The following is a 15,321-nucleotide window of genomic DNA, read 5'->3' as shown; positions in this document are numbered from 1 at the left end:
ACTGTACACTGTAAAGTTACTGCATGATTGTAGCGGGTTTACTAACGCGTTAGTTCTATTAGCTATGCTGACTATGATGTTACTTTAGCTAATATGGTGACAACGATGTAGGCTGTTTAGCTTGTTAAGGTTTTTTTGCAAGGTCAAATACAGCTGATGTGTTGTGCATTGAAGTCCACAAGTGAAGGGAAGAGGTGAAATGAGGAGAGCGCATAACATAGATGCAAGAAGTAATACAACATGGCTGCTATGAAACTGGACTGTGTTTACGTGTGATCAGGGGTGTATTCATTTCGCTGATTCTGTTATTTGTTTAAACAGAAGCAAACGGAACATAACAGGGATAAACCTACCTGAATTTGTCCAATAGAAACTTGCTTGCAACTGTTGGACTAATGATTACACCCACTATCAGCTAGATGCAGGCAAGAGTGCAAGGCGGTATTAAATGTCACTGTCCATGTTTCACTGTCAAATCGATTTGTCTTTCGACCTGTGTTGTAAACTTTAATTCATAGGCTAGGTTGTAGCAACATCATGATGGGTATAGGGAAAATTTGAGTATCATGTAGCAGCCTAAACCTATTGCTGTTACTTTTAACTGGGTGAATGGAATATGAATGACAGTTATCCAATATGCTGAAATAGAAATAAGGCCATATTCATAAAGAAAAGAAAACGTCCTCATCTGAAACGGCATTGACCGCCACTGACTTATGCAATTACTGCGTCCAAAATAAGTCAACTACAGTTATGGCAGTTTCAAAACTGCAATATATTTTGTTGAAAGGGTCATTAAAACTCTGCCCTTCGTGAAATAGTTACAATCTTTCTGATTGTGTTGTAGTTGTACCGTCATTTTGTAAATTTTCTCAGAGTGAAAATGTTCCCAGTTCAATAACTCCATGTGCGTCTCTTTATGTGGATGGCTGTCTGATCTCGTCTGATGTATTACACCTTCACCCTTGATTTAGCTAGCTAGCATAACTGACTGTCAGCTGGTCGAGATGGCTTGTTCTCAGAGGTGTGTAGTTTTAGCTTGTTTGTATAGCTAAATAAACGAATATAAATGCTAGGTTTTAGCCAAAGTATAAACAACTGTTTCACATTTCCAATAGTTACTTTGACATTATTTAAATGTTATTTCGATAACCTGCGCTAGCTATCTGCCATTCCGTACATCACGTGATACGCTAGCAACACAACTAACTTGTTTCTACAACTAGCTACGATAGCTTATAACTTTACCCTCTGTCTCTCACATTACCCAAAGCCAACAGTACCGTAGTAACCTCTTTAAGAGCAATCCTTGAATAGAAAGTAAATAGCAGAACTGATAAGAAATGCAATGCCAATTTGTGGTAAAGCCAAATCAACTATCAACACTTCTACCAAATATTTTTTTTATAACTAACCCATGGTAACGTTACTGCAATAAGAACAAAATCATCAGTGTTTGCTGTTAGTTGAGGGACCTCTACTGTAGTAATGTGGCACTGAAGACTATTGTAGTGCGAGGGTCTTCTATAATATATTGCAATGACCTGGCTAGATCGTAAAGGAACAATTGACCGAGGAAAAGGAACAATTGACAGTTGACTGAGTTTACGAATTCACGGTTTATTAACCCAACACCACACAGGCTACAGTTTGACCGTAGCCCACGCCAAATAAATGAAAGATACCCGTACAAAGCAACCGTGACCTTTTCTTGTGAAGACCAGACGTAAGAGAAATAACAATGGTTAAACATGGTATTAACTTGCAATGCTCCATCCCCCCGGCATCAGAACATTCTAGGCATTCCCGTGATTGGCATGTCGGACCCCGCGAACACTGGGTACTGGTAAGTACAACACAACCAACTAACAGCATAACACAACACACAGCTGTCTGTGCGGGGTCGCTACAATATATACACATTTGTCGCCAGAACATTGCCAAGGAGCAAGCAAGTCCTTTATGTAATTTATAGCCATATGCTTAATTTGTAGGTTGATAACAGAAATTGACAGTTAAATATGAAAGTAAATATTTTTTATTTCAGGGTATGAGGGGAAGAGACATTACAGGCTAGCTATCCAAAATAAAAATATCAGATATCAGACCAAATGCATTAGATGTTAAACATGCATAAACAAGTCACATCTCAACGATCTGCTGTCTTATAGCAGGTGTTTATGACACTAAATAGCCCCACCCACACACACACAATTAGGATGCTGATCAGTGGAGGGTGCAGAGGGGAGGAAGGCTCATAATGGCTGCAAAGGAGCAAATGGAAAGGCATTAAACACATGGAAACCATGTTTGATGTATTTGATACCATTTCAACTATTCCACTCCAGCCATTACCACGAGCCTGTCCTCCCCAATTAAGGTGTCGTCAACCTCCTGTGATGCTGACCAACATAAAGCAATATATTCTGCATATTTCCAACCACTTAGGGCACACGTGTCAAACTCATTCCACAGAGGGCCGAGTGTCTGCAGGTTTTTGCTTCACCCTTGTACTTGATTGATGAATTAAGGTCAGTAATTAGTAAGGAACTCCCCTCAACTGGTTGTCTAGGTCTTAACTGAAAGGGGGGAAAAAACAAAAAACAGACACTCGGCCATAGCCACGGGAAAAATCGGAACATCTGAAATTAATAAAATATATATTTTTAAATCCCTAAAAGTAGTGCACTGGGCGTTTACTAATATTAGCGGCCTGGTATAGACGTCTGTAGCTCAGGGGGAAAAAATTAGCATCTCTGCTTTGGCATAAAAGGTAGTTGTATAAAGTTGAGCTGACAGCTGTTTTGCACTGTTTCGCTATGGTTTTAGTCATCAATCTAGCATGAGTGCAATATTTTATTCATGTTGTAGAGTGTGTGCCCCCCCCCAGAAAGCTATAACATTTGGCTTTCACCTGGAATTGTTAATTTATGTCTGAGAAAAAACACTTCTCAACCCATATGATCTAGTACACAAGTATAATACATTTTTATTGTGAATGATTAAGCCTTTTCATACTTTATTTTCATACTTTATTTGTCCATATATAATTTAGAATCTGTTTTAGGAACATCTACCCCAAATATTTCACCTTCTTTATTACTTTACCAAACATATCATGACATTAGTGATAGTCAAAATCTGTTAAATTTGTCAATGTCTCAATCAACATTTGGGCCATTTAAACAGTGTGTGTGTCCCTTTTATAGACAAGGAGAGAAGGGCTATGCAAAGGGCTCGTGTTTGTCGTCCTGAGCAAATGCAATGTCTGCCTCGGACGTAATGACATCTTTACTTATTTTAGGTTTAATGAAGTGTGTAGGTAGCATTCTTTATTGTAGAGCTATGAAAGTTGTATATTTAGAACCACCTGCTCGTGCCAAATTCAGTGTTTGCATTGCCATGTCTGTGCTGTGAAGCAGTCAAGCTGGATAAATGTTTTTCTAAGGACCGCCCCTTTTACGCAATGTTGCAGTGAAGTGATATAAATGGATGTAATGATGCAGCCGACCACCAGAGGGAGGCAAATACATGTTTATTCGACAGAGGACGTTGACATAGTCCTAGGAAGGTCTGGATGGCTGTCTTATAAAATGGTGGGAAATCAATAAAATAAGTAATGTAGAAAAACATATATTTTCAAGTAATTATAGTGCCTGATTTCAGAGACTGTCACCTTAATAAGAGGTTTTAATAATTAAAAACAGTATCTTGCAGGATTCAATTGTTGGAATTGTAAGAGTTGTTGCTCTGTCCCTTTCTCTGCGATTTGTTATTCTAATGGAATCCAGAAAGAACAACCTTGTCCTCAAACATTTACATCAAAAGGTGCAAAGTTATGGTCAAAGACACAAAACATCCACATCAAATTCAATATTTTTCTTAATCAAATAACATGGAAAACAACCACTTTTTGTGCAGTAATAATTTACCATCCTTACAAACGACTTAATGTAAATGTACATTACTGTATTGTACATAGGCTGGTCATCTAGGTTAGTACCTGTAGACTTTCCATCACCATGAAGAAAAACAATACAGTAATTTAGACATCAAATGGTTTGTGATAATGTGATGTTGCTCAGTTGGTAAAGCTTGCCGCTTGCAATGCTAGGGTTGTGGGTTCGATTCCCACGGGGACCCACCCACCCCTGCGGACCCCCCAAAAAATAGGTCTTACGGCTATTTACTTACTGTTGTAGCTCTTCCTCTCTTTTTATAAGTAGTTAATTGTCCGCCAAATTTAGCTGGAATTTAGACCGAAAGGATTTGACAATGTGATTAGTTGACGATATTACACTGGCCGACGTCTCGCCTTGCGCTGCGTAGAATATCACATCTAAACATAAGTGTTTAACAGCACCAGTGCCACATCCTTATTATATATATCTTGTCAAACTTGAATGCAAACAGAGATCTGTTTGTCTGTATATATATATATATWTTTTTTTTGTTGTTGTTGTTGTTGCGTATATATATATGCGATGCTTATGTATCCGCCCTGACTATGGGGGTCGTCCCAAAGGCGTGAAGGCAGGCGACAAGTTTAGGTTAAAAAAACAAGAAAAGCATTGGGTTTATTTTGGACAGATTTTTGCGAGAGTGAAACGTCTCGCTTCGTCTCTTCCTTTCTGCTGCAAAACATACAGGTTGGGATGTCTGACTGAAATACGGGACAAATTGAACTTTTTTTGTAAATTAGTGGTGTGAATTTGTTGATAAAGTGAGGGACATGATTGTTTGGTTATAGGATGCGGGACAAAATGCGGGGCTGTCCCGCACAATCCGGGACATGCGGTCACCTATAAGGACAGGGAAGCTAATGAATGTATGTATATCATCATGGCAAAATATTTCATTCACAAATGTTTTTTTTACAAACTACTCCCCGCTGTTTATTGTCTTAAATGAGGAAAAGTGATTATATAAATCTTTGAAATTGGTTAAATCCAAACAAGCCCTTGATCGTATATCAAGAGCTAGGAACTCAAGCATCCCGCTACACCTGCAATAACATCTGCTAAATATGTGTGTGTATGTGACGAATAAAATTTGATTCCTGAATAGACCACCCTGTGTTTTTGTTTTATTACATTTGTTTATTTTTATTTTTTTACATGTTTTCTGTCTATTGAAATATATGTTATTTATATATGTGAATTATGCCTGTTTGATTTTTGAAAATGTCTGAATAAAAATACATAATAAAAAAACATTCGCTTGTTCCGGACTCGGCAGAGGCTACTCCTTTGTATACCTTAGTGGTCTACTCTCCTTGTAAACTTCCCAGTCTAGTGGGAAATGATGGACAGGAGGATGTTTTTACCAGTCTAGCTCTCAGCCGTCAGTGCAGATCGAGGAAAGGGGATGAGGAAGTGAATTTAGACTGTTGCGACTACACTCTACCATTGCAAGGTTTACAGGCCGTGGCCATAATATAAATACAGCGTATATGTACTATATAAACGGTTGTCTACGATATAAAACACATCCACCGTTTAGTAAATTGCTTTGATTTGTGTATAACGGTTTAGCTACCAATATGTAGGCAACTCATATCTACTGAAATTGTACATGGCTAATTGTCTCATTGATTATTAAATATGGTATTATTACCATAATGTAATGGGGAGTAATGGGGAGTAACTGTAACTGTAAATAGTTGCACGTTAACGTGGTACCAGGGGAGACTGTAAACACCTCGCATATACATATTTGTATCATTGAAAACATAATGCTATACATTATATCGATTAATACCTATTGTAGGTTAGTCGAACAAGAAGCCATGTCAGTATATACGAGACAAACAAACCATATTCAGAAGAATCTCACTAGAACAGAAGAACTGGCACTCAATGAATTAATGAAAGATTCATCTTTGGTTATAAAACCTGCYGARAAGGGGGGTGCTGTGGTTGTTTTAGACTATGAAAAATATAAAGAAGTAATTCAGAGACAACTCAGCAATGAACGTTTCTATAGAAAACTGAGTGTTGATCCCACACAGGTGTTCCAAAGGGATATATGCTCGAATCTGGAGCCCTATTAAACCACCTTATCTCAAAACCTGAATATGAATATCTTTGCTGCAAATGTGCCATACATCCATGCTTATACATTTTACCGAAATTACACAAACCTAAAACACAAGGCAACTATCCAGGCAGACCAGTGGTTGCAGGAATAGGCTCAATGCTAGAGCCATTGTCGAACTTTGTAGACTCTTTTATTAAATCTCATGTGCAATCATTGCCATCATATGTAAAAGACTCTATAGACTTCATAAACAAGATCTCACCAATAACGGGTTTAAAAGAAGACTGTATTTTGGTCACATTAGATGTCGAGAGTCTATATACCAGCATTCCCCATGTGGGGGGGCTGGCAGCACTTGCACACTATTTGGGAGACAGAGATACTAATGAATATCCACCAACAAACTTCATTCTAGAGTTGGCTGAATATGTTTTGACGTATAACTATTTCAGGTTTGATGATGAATACTACCTCCAAACGAATGGAACATCGATGGGCTCTATATTTACTCCGAGCTATGCTAACCTCTATATGGGTCTTTTTGAAGAATGTTTTGTTAATAATGAAAACGAGAATCCATTTTTGAATAAAGTCCTGAAGTGGTATCGATATATTGACGACATTTTTTGGATATGGGAAGGAACTGAAGAAGAACTGTCAGATTTTATGGCACTACTCAATGACATTGACCCTAATCTCAAATTCACTATTGAACGTGACACTCAACGTGTTCATTACCTCGATATGTGGATTGAGAAATCAAATGGAACCCTGTTTACAACTCTGTATAGAAAAGAAACGGACAGAAATACTCTATTACAGGGTGACAGCTTCCATCCTGAGCCATTAAAAAGAGGACTTCCAAGAAGCCATTTTTTAGACTGCGCCGTATATGCCACTCCACAGAGGATTATCTAGAAAAAGCAGCGGAGATGCGCATGAAGTTTCTAAGAGGCTATTCGTCACAATGTGTGGATGAAGCTCATCATTTGGCATTGGAAAAAACACGAGATGAACTGCTACAAAAAAGACCCGCTAAAGCTAAAGAACACTCCGTAATGTTCACAACTACATATACGTTGAACTCGCGAAAAGTGGGAGGTGTGGTCAAGAAACACTGGCATATTTTATCATCGGACCCAGGTTTGCCGGCTGAATTAAAATATCCACCACGTATTGTGTATAGGAGAGGTCGCAATTTACGCMATAAATTGGTTCATGCCAACTGCCAGCCACAAAAGAAAATCAGCCAAGCTCTTTTACGCCCTCTACCAAATGGTAGCTATAAATGCAGAGGATGCGCACAGTGCAACAATATGATGAAGTGTGAATATTTCTGCCACCCACACACAGGAAAACGGTTCCAAATAAATGACATTATTACGTGTTCCACCACCCATGTTATTTACATTATTAAATGTCGATGTGGGCTCTGTTATGTCGGTAAAACCACCCGCTCTCTCAAACAGAGAATTAGTGAACATAAAAGTTCAATCAGGAGAAACGACAGGGATTATCCAGTCGCTGTACATTTCAATGACATGAAGCATGACATTTCTACCTTTTAGATTTTGTGTCATAGAGAAAGTTAAGATATCAGACAGGAGTGGTGATATTAATAATACTCTGAGTAAAAGAGAATGTTTTTGGATTTTCACCCTCCAGACATTATTTCCTAAAGGACTTAATGATGAAATGCCTATGTATGTTATGTTGCGAAACTGAACATGAAATATGTGTCTCTTGTAGATTATTCTGACGTTTTTCGTACGATGTACCCAATGACTAATGAAAACTTGCTATGTCCTCATTGAGATTTTACTGTCGTGTTCAATACGCCTTATTTATACACTTTTGTAATATTAATGAAATGCATATTGTTATATTTGGTAGCACTTATTTGTTTTTCCTTTGCCTACAACCCCCTTCGATGTGTAGAACGGATGTGGGTGGGGCCAGGTCTACATAAGGGTGCAAATTTTAAAAAATCACAAAAAGCTCTGACGAAGGCCGTGAGGCCGATACGTAAGCTTATTAAATATCGGTTATACTATCAAGAGCAGTGTGCGGTTTCCTTTTTCCTTCAAAACATAATGCTATAAAAGAAAACCGAGAGAACAAAAGGAACTTGTCCACATGTCCCCCAATCCGGGCCCCCCGATGTAGCGCTGCCTATTATTGGCCAGCTCCCCGATTCAATCAGACCTATCGTGATGCATCGCAGTGAGAAGCTTGAATATCCGCTGCGGTGATTGGCCCATATGTTTGGCGCGCGTTGAAGCTACTGTGGTTGGAGTGGGCGGCGAATGTTGAGTGATAGACGGAGAGATGTTTGAATAGTGAGCCAGGTCCTTAGGTGGAAAACATTGCAATTGAGAAAAACTGTTAAATATAATAGTATATTTACAATAAATCCGTTAACAGCCTCAAACAATCCGTGTTATATCCACTGGGAAGTGAAGACCAAAGAGAAGCGCCTGGTTTTGTGTAGCGAGCCGGTGTTGTTCTTTCGCTAGCTAGAGTTGGTAGTCGACTCCGCGGATGTGCGATTTCAATTTATCACCACCACCCCCTACTCTCTTGCTAACGAGCTTGCCAACAAAACAGTAGTAATTCCGGTCAACGAAAGATTATTTCTCGGTGTGTGTCCAGTTGATCCCGAGTCACTACATTGAATGAGGACCGACCCCTCTCTGCAGGTAGGATACGCTGTCAAAATATACAATTGTTCTTTCCTCAGTGAAAAACAAATAATACTAATAGCAAGTCACAACGTTATTTTCCTCTGTCTTGGTCGCTAGGTAGGGAAGGATACTACTGTTCGTTGACCCCGCTCTGGACTTGCCTGATCTGGCAGTTATCAGACATAAAACAAAACAGTTAGCCAGCCAATGTGGAAATATGATAGTTGTACCAATTAACTCGGGTGTTTTTGCCTGCTGTGGACGGGTTTTCCTTCAATGTTTCCGCATTGACTCATGCCTGGCAACGTTTAACTTTATTGAACTTTGTAGCGGTGTCATTCAAGCCTTAACGTTACTCAGTTTCCGTTATGTCAAGGCATATATTCACAAGAATCAGAATTATTTGGTAGGATGGGTTGAAATACACTTAGCTAGCTTCATATGAATTGGCAAGTTTGCTTGATACTAGCTACGTTGAAAACCACTTAACTACAATTCTGTCAAATTGTCACATTTGACATGACAGCGATTGATTTGGCGATAGCAATGACATCAAAGCGGTTTGATGAACAAAGAAAAATCCAATGTGTGTCACTTGAGAGGGTTTTGACTAGGTGTTATACAACTACGACCGGAAGTTACTTTTTCGTAGCAGGTTAGGATAATTCACGCAGCAGGTTACTAGTAGGAGATTTAGTGGTCTTGCACTAGTGTAGTACAGCATTACCTTATACGATTGTTAATTGTACTCTTCGTCTTAATATTGAGACCCTCATCGAACATCTGAACGTGTTTGTATCGAACTGTTAAACAAAGAAAGATTCGAGTAGCGCCGTAGCCCAGCGGCTTAAAAAAGTTTGACCTATAGCCTAAAGGTCGCCTGTTCGAATTCGGACCGGGTGTTGGGGAAATTGATCTGGCAACTGTAGGACTGCTGGGTTCACTTCCTCCTCACAACAATCGCCAACCGTTGCTCTCCACCCAGGGGTGCTACACTGCAGCTTGACCCTGTGTTCCTCTCAACTTCATGTCTGTATGAGGTGTGCTGTCTGGGTTGAGAAATGACAGCAGAATACGTTGTTTGTTTCCTGTAACTATGGTCAAAGTAAAGTTATATTGTGTAAACGTACTGCGAGTCATTCTCTGCTTAGAGAAACCCTAGACATCAGTATCCAGTGTGGTGCCTGGTGGTGTGTGATGACAGGTTTCCATGGCAGCCTGTAGAGTGTATGTGTCCTCAAGGAAGGAGATCTGATTGGATTAGACCAGGCTTTATTTATAATAGCATCTGCTTTAGTAGAGAAGTCCTGGAGAAATGGATGTTGGAGATGGCCTGAGTTCACAAGCTGCAGAAATCATGTGTCTGCTTCAAGACTGCTGTCTGATTMSRRKAYWRRWRKWKRMYYMYAKYKACWARTGMAWAMWWTYKRYSCMWWWSCTKRSMGRAGYSMYYRRAGAMWRMKCWWTMMRWSYMCWGKRSWYKKAWWGMKYWKTCTYYRRKSRCTYCKSYMAGSWWWKGSRYMRAWWKTWTKCAYTWGTMRMTRKRRKYMWMYWYYWRTMYYSKAATCAGACAGCAGTCTTGAAGCAGACACATGATTTCTGCAGCTTGTGAACTCAGGCCATCTCCAACATCCATTTCTCCAGGACTTCTCTACTAAAGCAGATGCTATTATGGAGGCTACAGGACTGTGTTTGGGACTGAGCCTGTGATGGAAGCCAAAGACTGATTTTGTGATTTCTGTTTTACCCCAAGTAAATGGACAATAAAGCCTTTGAATGTGAATTAGAGACATGAAACAAGAAGTTAGTTGGCCTGGCGTTGAATTTCTCAGTGCGTCTGTAGAACGGGTGTGGAGAGATGGGAATCGAAACTAGAACGACCGTTCATGACTCTGGAAATAGACTCTGCCCCTTATCAACATGTACAATGATGAACAATGGTGTCCAAAGTTCCGTTGGGTTTTTGTAAAATGTCAAATCTCAGCTCTTAGTGCGGAAGCATAGCTCTTAGCCTTTTCTCCTGTACTGTGCATGACTGGAAAAGCCTGTGTTCCAGGTTGACCATGGTGCTGACAGGGAAGCGGTCTGTGAAGGGACCAGTGGGTTGGAGGAGGAGGGTGAAGTGTGAGTACATGAGGCTACGCTTCAGACGGGCCGACGAGGTCAAGGTACACACACGCACACACACGCACGCACGCACACACGCACACAGAGAGAGAGAGAGGTTTCTGACGGTGCGTTTTCTCCTCCCTAGAGTATGTTTAACTCTAACCGTCAGAGGATCTTGGAGCGGACAGACATCCTGAATGCTGAGTGGAAGTCCAGGAGGATCCAGCCCCTTCACATCATGACATCTGTTAGCTCCTTACGAGGGACCAGAGAGGTCAGCGCGCACTTCACTCACGCACCTAGCCAAAGATATTGTAAATCCATGTTTTACATGCTAACAGATGTCCGTTTTTTAAACATCAGTTTATTGTCTTTCACCATGTTTCACCTTTTACAGTTCTTCACCAGTGTGACTTGTCTGAGTTCTATAATGTGTATATTGTCTCCTACAGTGTACGGTGGACAGTGGTTTCTCCGAGTTCTCCAAACAGGTGATCCCTCTGAAGACGCTCAACGCTGTGGCCTCTGTACCTGTCATGTACTCCTGGTCCCCGCTACAGCAGAACTTCATGGTAAACATAAAAACACACAAACTGCAATACTAAGCTTGTTCTGACACGTGCGCTGGAACTGTAGTTATCCAATCTGATGTAGTAGTCTAGTCCCGACTTGATGATAGTGATTTCTTAAACTTTAATGGAGTTGTTCGGACACATCTGGCCTACTGACTCGCTACTTCTACCTACAAGGCAGGCCAGGTGTGTGTCAGTAGGCCAGGTGTGTGTCAGTAGGCCAGGTGTGTGTCAGTAGGCCAGGTGTCTGTCAGTAGGCCAGGTGTGTGTGTGTCAGTAGGCCAGGTGTGTGTGTGTCAGTAGGCCAGGTGTGTGTGTGTGTGTCAGTAGACCAGGTGTGTCACCTCGCCTACTGACCCACCTGGCCTATTGACACACCTGGCCTGCCTTGTAGGTAGAAGATGAGACGGTTCTCCACAACATCCCCTACATGGGAGACGAGATTCTGGACCAAGACGGAACCTTCATAGAGGAACTCATCAAGAACTACGACGGCAAAGTTCACGGAGACCGGGGTAAGACACTGTTTTATATTATCACGTTTTGATTTGATGTGGTGTCATGTTTAATGACTGGTGTGTCTGTTTCCAGAGTGCGGCTTCATTAATGATGAGATCTTTGTGGAGCTGGTGGGGGCCCTGACCCAGTACAGTGACAACGAGGAGGATTTTGATGAAGAAGAGCAGGAGTTGAAGATGGAGCTGTGTGAGGGGAAGGACCACATGGTTGAGGATCCCCACCAGGAACCCCTGATCAACACTGAAAGTAAGGCAGACTGCCTCTAACCAAGAATAGAAATTAGCCTTATCCCAAAACGATTCCCTCTCCCCTTTATCTCACCTAGTTCCCTTCCCTAGGTCCTCTCAGGTCTTAATCTCTCCTTACCCTCCTGTGTCCTGTGTGGGCTGACGCAGTGACTGTTTTTTAAAGAAGTTGTGTGTGTGTATCCCCTATGTGTTCTCTGCTTTTAGGCCAAGGCAGCAGTGACAGTTCCAAGAAGTTTCCGTCTGATAAGATCTTTGAGGCCATTTCCTCCATGTTCCCTGATAAGGGCTCCACAGAGGCACTCAAAGAGAAGTAAGTACTCCTCTGTGTGTGTGTGTGTGTCAGTAGTGCATGTTTCTGTTTTGTCTGTACTATAATGAGGTGTGTGTGTTATCAGGTACAAGGAGCTGACAGAGCCCCAGTTGCCCGGTGCGGTGCCTCCAGAGTGTACTCCTAACATGGACGGTCCTAACGCTCGCTCCGTTCAGAGAGAACAGAGTCTACACTCCTTCCACACACTGTTCTGCCGGCGCTGCTTCAAATACGACTGCTTCCTGCACCGTGAGTGTACGGACACGCTTTCTCTCTCCCCATTTAGACTGTTCTGCACTACCCCTCTTTGACTTCACTGTGACCACTCATCTCTCTCCTCTGTCTCTCTCTCCAGCCTTCCATGCGACGCCTAACACCTATAAGCGTAAAAACATGGAGAATCTGTTGGACAGTAAACCCTGTGGTGACGGTGCCTATATGTACCTGGTGCAAGCAATGTACACACACACACCAACCACACACACACCACACACACCACACACACACACAGCACCAGAGAGCCACCTCCAGTTCTGATTGTTTTCTGTGGTGGTGTCTAGGATGGTTTGGTGAGGGAAGTACCTGACGGCATGGCAAACCAGAGGTCCAAGACTCCTTCCAAAAGCACCGTGATCCGTCGCCGGGGACGACCCAGGCGCAACAGCCGGCCCAGCACACCACAGTCTCCACGGAACCAAAGACACGGACGCGAGCAAGGAGGGGAAAGAATGATGATTAAGAAGGACACCACCAGCAGCACTAGGTACCACCACACACACCCAACACACACACACACACACACACACACAACAGAAACACACACACACCACCACACACACACACACACACACACACCACACAACACACACACAGCACCACCACCACACGCCCACCAACACACCACACCACCAACACCACAGAACAACACACTACCATTACCGTGTGTGTACTCTAGAGGGCAACTCACGGTGCCAGCCTTCAGAGAAGTTGAAGCTGACGTGTGACCCTCAGGTTGTTGATTGGAGCGCTGCCGAGGCTTCACTCTTTAGGGTTCTCATCGGAACCTACTATGATAACTACTGCCCTATAGCACGACTCATAGGAACCAAGACCTGCAGACAGGTGTGTGTATCTATCATCACAGCACCTATGCTGAAAGTAATTTTCTCTCTTTCACATTTCTTACATTTACCCCCCCTTTGAACTCATAACGTTGTGGGCTAACTTGGCAGGTTGTATATTGTCTAGTAATGTGTGTCTCTAGGTCTACGAGTTCAGAGTAAAGGAGTCTAGTATCATCGCTCGTGCTCCGGCTGAGGACGAAGACACGCCCCCTCGCAAGAAGAAGCGGAAACACCACAGGTAACACGGAACCCAAACCGGCTGCTCGCGTGCGCCATCGTGCGCTATCGTGCATAAATTTATTTAGCCCCCCCACACCAAACGCGATCACGACACGCAGGTTAAAATACTCTCAAAACAATGACATTAATTTGGGGACAGGTCTAAAAGCATTAAACATGTATGGTAATTTAGCTAGTTAGCTTGCACTTGCTAGCTAAAGTTAATTTGTCGTATTTAGCTAGCTTGCTGTTGCTAGCTAATTTGTTTTGGGACATAAACATTGAGTTGTTATTTTACCTGAAATGCACAAGGACCTCTACTCCGACAATTAATCCACACATAAAACGGCCAACCGAATCGTTTCTAGTCATCTCTCCTCCTTCCAGGCTTTTTCATCGTTTAACTTATATGGTGATTGGCATCTAAACTTTCATTATATTACCACGACTACTGGCAAAAAGTTCGTCTTTCAATCACCCACGTGGGTATAACCAATGAGGAGATGGCACGTGGGTACCTGCTTCTATAAACCAATGAGGAGATGGGAGAGGCAGGACTTGCAGCGCGATCTGCGTCAGAAATAGAACTGACTTCTATTTTAGCCCCCAGACGCGCGCGCAATAATTGGTCAACATGGATTTCTAAATTTATTTTGTGACGCTCGCGCACGCGACGTGTCCGGTCTGGTCAGCATGTAAGCCTCGCCCAAAATATAGACTGACTGCTTGAGGGTGCACTAATGGGGCGACTGAGAAGGGTACAGTCGGAGGATCTGGTTGTCAACTTTCATGGAAAATACATACTAACTTACTGGTGGTGGTGTTTTCAGGTTATGGGCCACTTACTGCAGGAAGATCCAGCTGAAGAAAGGTGACGATTGTCTCCATCTCTCCTAGCATTGGAACCTTCACAATACTCTGTTAGCTTGCGGCGCCACACAATCTTTGAATGTGTTGTGGTCAATGTGACGAGTTTATGACTAATTCATTTTTTGTTGCAAGTTGCTGACCTGTGCTTGAACCCTTCCCCTGTAGATGGCTCGTCCAACCACGTGTATAACTACCAGCCATGTGACCACCCCCGCCAGCCCTGTGACTCCTCCTGCCCCTGCGTCACCGCTCAGAACTTCTGTGAGAAATTCTGCCAGTGCAGCTCAGAGTGTGAGGACATTTTTAAATACTTTATTTCCATACAATATTACATTGCAGATGACCAGTTTCTGTGACACACTCACTCTAACTGTCTGTCTGTGTGTAGGTCAGAACCGTTTCCCAGGATGCAGGTGTAAGGCCCAGTGCAACACCAAGCAGTGTCCGTGTTACCTGGCGGTCAGAGAGTGTGACCCTGACCTGTGTCTGACCTGCGGAGCCGCTGAACACTGGGACAGCAAGAACGTCTCCTGTAAAAACTGCTCCATACAAAGGGGAGCCAAGAAGGTCTCACACACACACACACACACACACACACACACACACACACACACACACACACACACA

The 15,321-nt window shown here is 42.4% G+C and overlaps 1 pseudogene; it reads left to right on the top strand.

Annotated features, from left to right (window-relative positions):
• Positions 1-8,059: 8,059 nt before the first annotated feature.
• The window catches only part of LOC111958329 (histone-lysine N-methyltransferase EZH2-like), a 14,823-nt pseudogene continuing 7,561 nt past the window's right edge, over positions 8,060-15,321 (top strand).

The sequence above is a fragment of the Salvelinus sp. IW2-2015 genome, linkage group LG34 (assembly GCF_002910315.2).
Source record: "Salvelinus sp. IW2-2015 linkage group LG34, ASM291031v2, whole genome shotgun sequence".
NCBI classification, from domain to species: domain Eukaryota; kingdom Metazoa; phylum Chordata; class Actinopteri; order Salmoniformes; family Salmonidae; genus Salvelinus; species Salvelinus sp. IW2-2015.
The sequence above is the reverse complement of the archived record's forward strand: the minus strand, read 5'-3'. Positions and strand labels throughout refer to the sequence as shown.